Below are 11109 nucleotides of genomic sequence, written 5' to 3' on the forward strand. Positions count from 1 at the left end.
ATTTTTCAGGTATACATTGTCTAACTATATTCATGAATGCCAAAGAGAAGTTTTCAGTTGCTGCCTGATTAACATTTTGTGCATTACAAATGAGGTTTGCCCAGTCGGTATTTTCAATAAGTAAATTTAGTTTGTCCATGTCCGCATTTTTATATACCCACACTTTACGTTCATAAGATTGGTCTAGATTAACGCTTAATTTGAGAAAAATATATGTCCCTTTGTGATCGCTTATTGCACTGTCTGTGTGTAACACGCCTGAGTGGAGAACTGAAATATCTGGATTGACTAGAATTGGGTCAATAAGTGTGTTCGATGAGCTCGTGATAAGAGTGGCTTCATGGATAGTGTTTGTGAGATTGTATTTTAACAGAATTTCATTCATGATATGTGTTCGAGGAATGTAATCTATATTAAGGTCTCCAACTAAAGTTATTTTACTGGAAATATCAGAAGCTTTTCCTATAGACCACATAAGATTATTCCAAAAGGATTTGTTGCTATTTGGTGGACGGTATACACAGCACAGAAAAAAATTACAGGTAGGTACACACACTTCTAACCAGATACATTCTATTAAAGTGGGTTCAAGGTCATCGCGTCTAATGGCTCGAAGAGATTCAGATATATAAACAAGAATTCCTCCTCCGTGCGAAATTCCTATCTTTTCGAAATATTGTATTAAATCCCTCAATTGAAATTTCGCAATTACTTATACTTGCGTCCAAGTGTGTTTCTGTAAAGCATAGGATATCGAAGTCAGTTACATAAGAGGTTAAGCTTTCTATTTTGTTTCTAATACTCCTAATGTTATGGTGAAAAATATCTAAACTATGAATAGGAACACCATTCGGACTAGGGTTGGTTTCAATGTCGCCAGACAATAATAATAGTAGATGAATAATTTGCAAGCAAAAATAGACATGAATAGAGCTTTTCATACTCTTGTTGGCTATACATTTGAACATTTGAAAGTAATAGTTATATACCTGTAATAGATACGAAAGTACGTTTCTAAAATCAAAGATAGAGAATAGCATTGATTTGACTGTGCATCTGGTTTTTGAGTAATAAATTCCTACTGCGGCTCGATATTGTGACACTGTGTTACCTGCCATTGGCTAAAAATTTTGAACAAATGAAGAAATTTGATTGTAAGAGCTGCAAGCAATGACAAATATCAAAATAATTTGAGTACATGTTGGATAAACTGTGACAACAAAATAAGGAGTAAAAATAATAATAAAGCAAAATCAAAAAACAAAAGCGTATATACAAAGATAAAGGAAACAAAGTGAAAATAAAAAGTGTAAACAAGGATAACAAAAGTAACAAATGTGTGTCACTAAACAAAACAAGATGCGTAGGGGCAGAATTGTTGAATATAAACAGTGTGAAAACTATATACATGGCTTTCCAAAAAACAGTGGTCATACTGTAATAATGAAAGGAGAGAGGTTTTTTTTTTTTTAAATAATTTCAAACTGTTACCGTGTAGTGAATTCATACTTTATTTTAGGTATTCTTATTTAGTTTTCATTAATGAGAGCTGAAGTCAGTAACCATGGTAAATTATTTTAGACACATTTTAATAACAAGTCGATAGTGAAGTCGCTAATACTGGTTATCGGGTGTTTCAGCTTCTGGGTCAGATGTTGTCCACTGAGGTGGAGCAAGTTCGTGCAACTCTTTAATAGATCGGATTAGGTATTTGTGAGCTTTATCAGAGAGCTTTGTGAAAATTCTACCGTCACTAGTCCAGAACGAATGCACTCTTTCGGCTCGTTTGGCACTTGGAAGTTCTTTTACTATGGCCTGTCTATATCTGGTCAGGTCTTCGGTAATAAAGATGCCGGATTTCTTCAGGTTTCTTTTTGCTGCATAAATTTTGTTTTTTATCTTCCAGTTCTTGAAACGACAAATAATTTGTATGTTACCATCCTTGTTGGGTTTACCTATTGGATGTGATCTGAAGATATCATCCTACCTAGTTTACTTGCTATTTATTGATTATGCTCACTCTCATATTGTTATATTTTATAATATTGTATATATGTTTAGTTATTAATATATGTAATCTGATTTGTCGTATGACGCAAAGAAATAAAGAACTTGAGTTCGATTGCTAGATGTTTGCAGATATCGATGACACTAATATCTGTATCTGCTCCTTCTCAGGTAATAGCCAATCAAATTGACAGTCTATGCATAAACACCAAGTAAACACGTGTTCGACCGATACATGTGTCGTGGTAACTCAAATAATCAGGATAAATTCATAATTATGTACATGTTCGTTGCATTACGTGTTATATACAAAATCGGGGTCTCTAACTCTCTCTTCTAATTTTATAAAATCTCCTTTTCAATGTAATTCATGTTACTAGTCGCATCGGACAATTTTGAAAAAAGTAACACTACTAAGGTAACCGTTATTTACTCGGACTTTAACACATGGTCATTGTGAATGTCTCTCTAGCTAACGTCTTATATATAGTATACATGCCTGTTACTCGTTAGCATTGCTTAAACATTTACATAATATAAAGCAGAAATCAATGATAGTTTTGTCTACGTTGTTCAAAGGGACATAATTTGAGTTATCGAACTTCGAAACAAAACTTACATTATGCAAATTTCCAAATAAACATTCAATGACAAGGACAAATTGTATATAAAAGGTGTCTTTGGAGGGTGGATGGTGGGGAATATTTCTAATACATTGACAAGTAAAATAATTGTGCTTGTTTAAATACAAGTAGAATTGCATCATACTGCACTCTGCTGCAATACAATGCGATACATTGTGATGCCTGCCAAATTGTCCAATTAAAATTAACTTAGTCCATTTTTTTCCAAATTGAATTTAAAAACTGATTGAATACACACACTTTTTTTTCATTTTATGCTTTGAAAAAAAAAAGGTTTCCAAAACAGACTAGAGGGCATATCTTTTATTCTCATATTCTTAAATATTTGTTTTCTTTGATATGAATCAAAATTAACAATCAGTAATTAAGTCGAAGGACTTTTGCAAAGTCACGTGTTGCTTTTTTTTTGTATCGAATGACTAGTTTGGGTATGCACAAAAGATCCAAAAGAAATGAACACTCCTTTTTGACTGATGAGTGGATTTTTTTGTTGCAAGAGAATTTATACTGTTTACCATAATAAGAATTTAACTGCATTTTATTGCACTGCACTTCAATGCAATGTCAATCGATAAAAAGAAGTCCATTTTTGTTTTACATTATGGTATTGAAAATAAGGTGTAAATTAACATATTTTCTAATATATTTTTATTTTTAAAAAAGTTTTGAAAAACAGGCTGGATGGAATATTTTCATTCACATTTTCTTATATGATTGTTCTCTTTCACATGAACCTAAATTAACAATGCAGTAATAATGTCGAAGGATTTTTCGACAAATTTTTTTCATTGCTGTTTCGACAATTTTTTTTCATTGCTGTTTATTATTTTGTGCAACGCCTAGTTTGGGTACATGAAAGATTGAAAAAGAGAGAAATCTCGTGTTTGACTGATGAGTGTAAATTTTGAGAGTGATGCAGATAAGCACCAGGAAGGATAAACAGAATATATTCTGATAACAGTACTTACAGCTAAGTTCTCATCAAAGAACAGTTACTTTTGCGGATTTTTTTTATTGAAAGACTGATATGGATATATGCGAAACACCCCGAGGAAAATTGGAGTGTCGAGTGAAGTTCTTTAATTGCAAGCTAATTAATTTTGCTTTTAAATAAAATACAACTGTCCTACCATACATTGCATTGTAATGCTTGATGTACTGTGTAATTAAAACATACTTGGTCAATTTTCAACTGATGAGTGAATATTTTGAGACTCAAACAAAGCGCCGATGACTTTGTAGAACAATCAAAGACGCTTTTCAACACTGCTTAGCAGTACTTGTTCAGTGAGATAAGCTCACACTATGTCCTTTACACGCGACATTACCGTTATTTACTCGGACTTGAACACATGGTCATTTGTGAATGTCTCTCTAAAATCTTATATATAGTATACAAGCCTGTTACTCGTTAGCATTGCTTAAACATTTACATAATATAAAGCAGAAATCAATGATAGTTTTGTCTACGTTGTTCAAAGGGACATAATTTGAGTTATCGAACTTTGAAACAAAATTTACATTATGCAAATTTCCAAATAAACATTCAATGACAAGGACAAATTGTATAAAAAAAAATTCCAAGGAACTTTTGGAAAATTTGAAATCGCAAGATTTTACCAAAATCAACAGCTTAAAAACTTATGACTTTTCTACTTTATACACAACCATTCCCCACGATAAATTAAAGTCCAGGCTTTTTTATATAATTGACAGCTGCTTTTTCAATAAAATGGAACTCGTAAATATACTTACCTTGTCATTGGTCATTTGCAAAATTATTTTGTTAAAAAACAATCTGATTGTACACACAAGTACTCTGAAGTTGACATTAAAAAGATGCTTGAGTTTCTGATTGACAATATCTATGTGGTTTTTGGAGACCAGGTCTTCCAACAATCTATTGGAATTCCCATGGGTACCAATTGCGCCCCGTTATTAGCAGACCTTTTTTGTATTCATATGAAGCAGAATTTGTCCAAAATCTTGTACGTGAAAAGAAGAAAACACTTGCTGTGGCCTTCAACTCGACATTTAGATATATCGACGATGTATTGTCAATTAACAATGGTTATTTTCATTCTTATGTCGATACGATATATCCTGGTGAGCTTGAGATAAAAGATACCACAGAGTCTGACACATCTGTTTCATATTTGGATATTTTACTTGAAAAAGACGTTAATGGTAATCTAACAACCAAGCTTTATGATACACGTGATGACTTTAACTTTTCAATCGTCAACTTCCCTTACTTATGCAGCAATATACCTTCATCACCGGCATACGGGGTATATATCTCTCAGTTGATTCGATACGCAAGAGCATGCTCTACGTATGAACAATTTCTAAAACGAGGTAAATTATTGACAAACAAGTTGATGAAACAAGAATATCAGCTGTCTCGTTTAAAGTCATCATTTGATAAGTTCTATGGTCGATACAATGACCTTGTCAGCAAATACAATTTATCATTGAGTCAAATGCTGACTGACGTTTTTCATACTAATTGTTAGGCCATTATTAACACACTGAATTGTCGACGGATTTTTCCGTTATTTCCCGATCATGACAAGGAGCACACGGCGGGTGTGACCGGTCGGCAGGGGATGCTCACTCCTCCATGGCACCTGATCCCACCTCTAATGTTTAGAGGTCCGTGTTTGCTCTGCTCCTATTTTGTATTGTTTAATGGACTTTTGAGCTTGAATACTGTTCGTTATCTCCATATATTTCATATAAAAGCTGTCTTTGGAGGGTGGATGGTGGGGAATATTTCTAATACATTGACAAGTAAAATAATTGTGCTTGTTTAAATACAAGTAGAATTGAACCATACTGCACTCTGCTGCAATACAATGCGATACATTGTGATGCCTGCCAAATTGTCCAATTAAAGTTAACTTAGTCCATTTTTTTTTCTAAATTGAATTTAAAAACTGATTGAATACACACACTTTTTTTTTCATTTTATGCTTTGAAAAAAAAAGGCTTCAAAAACAGACTAGAGGGCATATCTTTTATTCTCATATTCTTAAATATTTGTTTTCTTTGATATGAATCAAAAATAACAATCAGTAATTAAGTCGAAGGACTTTTGCAGAGTTACGTGTTGCTTTTTTTTTTGTATCGAATGACTAGTTTGGATATGCGCAAAAGATCCAAAAGAAATGAACTTTCCTTTTTGACTGATGAGTGGATTTTTTTGTTTGCAAGAGAATTTATACTGATTACCATAATAAGAATTTAACTGCATTTTATTGTACTGCACTTCAATGCAATGTCAATCGACAAAAAGAAGTCCATTTTTGTTTTACATTATGGTATTGAAAATAAGGTGTAAATTAACATATTTTCTAATATATTTTTATTTTTAAAAAAGTTTTGAAAAACAGGCTGGATGGAATATTTTCATTCACATTTTCTATATGATTGTTCTCTTTCATATGAACCTAAATTAACAATGCAGTAATAATGTCGAAGGATTTTTCGACAATTTTTTTTCATTGCTGTTTATTATTTTATGCAACGCCTAGTTTGGGTACATGAAAGATTGAAAAAGAGAGAAATCTCGTGTTTGACTGATGAGTGTAAATTTTGAGAGTGATGCAGATAAGCACCAGGAAGGATAAACAGAATATATTCTGATAACAGTACTTAGATCTAAGTTCTCATCAAAGAACAGTTACATTTGCTGATTTTCTTTTTTATTGAAAGACTGATATGGATATATGCGAAACACCCCGAGGAAAATTGGAGTGTCTAGTGAAGTTCTTTAATTGCAAGCTAATTAATTTTGCTTTTAAATAAAATACAACTGTCCTACCATACATTGCATTGTAATGCTTGATGTACTGTGTAATTAAAACATACTTGGTCAATTTTCAACTGATGAGTGAATATTTTGAGACTCAAACAAAGCGCCGATGACTTTGTAGAACAATCAAAGACGCTTTTCAACACTGCTTAGCAGTACTTGTTCAGTGAGATAAGCTCACACTATGTCCTTTACACGCGACATTACCGTTATTTACTCGGACCTGAACACATGGTCATTTGTGAATGTCTCTCTAACATCTTATATATAGTATACAAGCCTGTTACTCGTTAGCATTGCTTAAACATTTACATAATATATAGAGGATATTCAATGTTTTGTAGATGAATATGGAATTTATTTCACGAGTGGGACAGGATTTTTTTTATATTTTCACGAGTGCGAAGCACGAGTGAAAATATCAAAAAATCCTGTCTCACGAGTGAAATAAATTCCATATTCATCTACAAAACATTGAATTTTCTGTTTATTACATTTTCTTTGATTTTCCCTTTGCCTCTGTCTTCTCTTAACACAGTGTCATAGGCTTGACGTCATAGTTGAGCCGTTGAGACGTCAGAGCTTGAGATTGAAAACATTACATAGCATGGATTTTAGTAACATATTTGGGAAGAAATTTGTAGTTTTAGCTCTAACAAGATGGTCAGTTACTACCTCTATCTTATGACAGGCCAGAAATTATTTTTTACTTACTTTGATATCCTTTCACACTGTGAGAGAATATCATTTTGGTATCCTTTCACACTGTGAGAGAATATCACTTTTATTCAATAAATAATTCAGAGTATTTCACTGTTGAAAATGTAATAAAAAGCAGAAATCAATGATAGTTTTGTCTACGTTGTTCAAAGGGACATAATTTGAGTTATCAACCTTTGAAACAAAACTTACATTATGTAAATTTCCAAATAAACATTCAGTGACAAGGACAAATTGTATATAAAAGGTGTCTTTGGAGGGTGGATGGTGGGGAATATTTCTAATACATTGACAAGTAAAATAATTGTGCTTGTTTAAATAAAAGTAGAATTGCACCATACTGCACTCTGCTGCAATACAATGCGATACATTGTGATGCCTGCCAAATTGTCCAATTAAAGTTAACTTGGTCCATTTCTTTCCAAATTGAATTTAAAAACTGATTGAATACACACACCTTTTTTCATGTTATGCTTTGAAAAAAAAGTTTCAAAAACAGACTAGAGGGCATATCTTTTATTCTCATATTCTTAAATATTTGTTTTCTTTGATATGAATCAAAATTAACAATCAGTAATTAAGTCGAAGGACTTTTGCAAAGTCACGTGTTGCTTTTTTTTTTTTTTTGGTATGAATGACTAGTTTGGATATGCGCAAAAGATCCAAAAGAAATGAACACTCCTTTTTGACTGATGAGTGGATTTTTTTGTTTGGAAGAAAATTTATCCTGTTTACCATAAGAATTTAACTGCATTTTATTGCACTGCACTTCAATGCAATATCAATCGATAAAAAGAAGTCCATTTTTGTTTTACATTATAGTATTGAAAATAAGGTGTAAATTAACATATTTTCTAATATATTTTTATTTTTAAAAAAGTTTTGAAAAACAGGCTGGATGGAATATTTTCATTCACATTTTCTTATATGATTGTTCTCTTTCATATGAACCTAAATTAACAATGCAGTAATAATGTCGAAGGATTTTTCGACAAATTTTTTTCATTGCTGTTCAACGCCTAGTTTGGGTACATGAAAGATTGAAAAAGAGAGAAATCTCGTGTTTGACTGATGAGTGTAAATTTTGAGAGTGATGCAGATAAGCACCAGGAAGGATAAACAGAATATATTCTGATAACAGTACTTAGATCTAAGATCTCATCAAAGAACAGTTACTTTTGCTGATTTTTTTTTTATTGAAAGACTGATATGGATATATGCGAAACACCCCGAGGAAAATTGGAGTGTCGAGTGAAGTTCTTTAATTGCAAGCTAATTAATTTTGCTTTTAAATAAAAATACAACTGTTCTACAATACATTGCATTGTATAATGCTTGATGTACTGTCTAAGGTGGTCAATTTTCATTATTAGGCAAAACAGTGAAAAATATAATCTTTCCTGTTTGACTGATGAGTGAATATTTTGAGAACCGATGACTTTGTAGAACAATCAAAGACGCTTTTCAATACTGCTCAGTAGTAGTTGTTTAGTGAGATAAGCTCACACAAGTCCTTTACACGCGGCAGTACCCTAAAGCTCCAATTTTCGCCCTAAGTTATAACAAAAGCGAAGATTAATTAAGTATATTGTGATTTTTTTCCCACTCATTTCTGTTTAAAATCTTAAAAATCTTTCTGAAATTTTTGTAGGACATGTTTTTAAAAGAAACAGATTATAGCAATTTCCTGGTTTACTGCCAATTTTATTTATAAAACCGGTTCTGCCATATATCCTTTGAATGGGTCAACCTGCACCACGTGTCTTGAATTTAAATCACAATAACATTAGTAGAGGTGTTTCTGCAACTGAAAAATGAAATATACCCATATTCTTCATATAATCCAACTTTTATATGTTTTCAGGTTGCTTGTAATAAGAAATTAAGGACATACGCAACATAGTTTGAACCTTGTTGTCTTTTCCCTTGGAGTTGAAGAGTTCCAATACTTAAAGGAACTGTGTGATACATTTTAATGTCTATATATGCTGTTCTTCACTTCTTCTAAAACAAGTTTGGATAAACAAAACATGTAGAATATATGTTCAATATTTTTTGTATATTTTTCTTTGAATTATACAAGAATTTTCATCAATTGATATTTTTTCAAAACCCCTGGTAATGCATGCTGATTTTTTGTCTACGAACATCTGATGGCACTATAATTTTATATTAAGAATATCTAGAAAAATTATCAGTAGGTAAGGTACGTTGTGTATGTCCTTAATTTAAAAGATTCAACACATTTATTTCTGAAAAGTAACTATGCATCCTGCAAGTAGTATACACAAACCTTCTAGATGACAGGTGCTAATTAATGGGAAATTAGATTATATAGGTATGGGATATTGACTTCTTTCAAATAGAATGAGGATGGGATCGACGTGTACTTTTTATGCTCCCGTAAATGAAGAATTGGGGGTATATAGTTTTTGCTCCGTTCGTCTGTCTGTACATGGATGTCTGAAAAACTTTAATCTTGCCCTTAACATTGCTATGGCTTTCAAATTTCACATGTGTATTCCTTGTGACAAGACCTTTCTTTGAGTTAACAACATATTTGACCTGTTCAGGCCCGTAGGAAGCAATTTCAGTTGCGGGGGGGGGGGGCATACATTTTCAGTTGCAGGGGCACTACCAAAAATTTCCCAATAAGCAAAAAAAAAAAAAAGGGTCATCAACAACCAAAAATTCCTTAACAAGCAAAAAATATATAAATAAATAAAAAATAAGGTCATCAATCAGACGTTTTTATTGAAGGGGCACCAGCATATAGTATCTAAGTTTACTATAGTAATCCATATATCGGCAAAATTATTGGGGGCAACCCCCCCCCCCCCCCCCCGGTTCCTACGGCCATGCTCTTGACCTTGGAGAATGACCCACTTTTGCAAAATTTAGCCACACTTTAATCTTGGCTATAACTTTTGAACAGTGGGTGCTAGGGCTTTCATACTTCATATATCTGTGTATTCCTTGTCATAAGACTTTCTCTTTGGTACAAATATTTTTTACCTTGACCTTGGAGTTTGACCCACTTGTAAAAGACTTTAGGGCTCTAATTGAAGACTAATTTCTCGCCATGGCACCTAAAAAATTTTGATTGGCGCCTAAAATTTCTCTTTAAATGCCAAATTGGCTTGACGATCGTCAAATTCTGGAACTATAAGCATTTTCATCAATTATTTTTCTGAAGAGACGAAAAGAAATTTTAAAAGAGGGGAAAATCATTTTTTTTAACAATGGCTTTTTTTGTCACCTTCTTTGATTAATTGTTTTATTAGTAAGAGCACGTACGTACGAAATATCGCGTCGCGTCAGTGCATATAGAGCTTAGGTAGTATGTCCTCTACAAAAAATCAGAATTTTTCAATTTAAATTTGTATATGACAATTGTTATATACAAATTTTAAATTGAAAAATTCTAAATTTTTGTAGATGACAAGTAGACTAGATAAGACAATACCTGCCCCGTTAATTTTTGGTTCCAGAAAATGGACAATTGCGAAATGCAGTAAATTGGACGGGTTATGTGGTCAATTGTTTGCCACTTCTAGTGTTCGGTCGTAATTGTACGGACGAGCATCAAATGCATGTAAACAACCCTCGACATTATTATAGTTTAAACAGTTTAAAAAATATTTCATTAGATCCAACTTTCTTAAAAAGAAATGATTGCGTTTATTTTTTTTAATAGTGTTTACAGACATGCTCAAATTTAAACCATTTAGCATTTAACTGGATAATATTTCAAGGAAAATTTTTCTTCACGACTTTTGTTATTTTTGGCGAATGCACTGATTGCATTGGACGGAAAAAAAGGGGGTGTCAATCAAGTATAAAATATTTGCAAAGTAGAAACGGTTTTTTTTACAGTTCTACTTTGAACATTTCCTATAGTTACTGTATCTCCTACATTTC

The 11109-nt window shown here is 32.4% G+C and overlaps 1 protein-coding gene across 1 annotated transcript in view; it reads left to right on the plus strand.

Moving 5' to 3' along the window:
• Positions 1–4939: 4939 nt before the first annotated feature.
• Positions 4940–11109, plus strand: part of LOC133190328 (uncharacterized) — a 292684-nt gene continuing 286514 nt past the window's right edge. Inside the window, exon 1 of the mRNA XM_061325889.1 lies at positions 4940–4943. The gene's annotated coding sequence lies outside the window, so the exon portion shown is untranslated. The remainder of the gene's footprint in view (positions 4944–11109) is intronic.

Source organism: Saccostrea echinata, unplaced genomic scaffold, assembly GCF_033153115.1.
Source record: "Saccostrea echinata isolate AGI-Se365-2 ecotype Australia unplaced genomic scaffold, CSIRO_AGI_Sech_v1 ptg000022l, whole genome shotgun sequence".
NCBI classification, from domain to species: domain Eukaryota; kingdom Metazoa; phylum Mollusca; class Bivalvia; order Ostreida; family Ostreidae; genus Saccostrea; species Saccostrea echinata.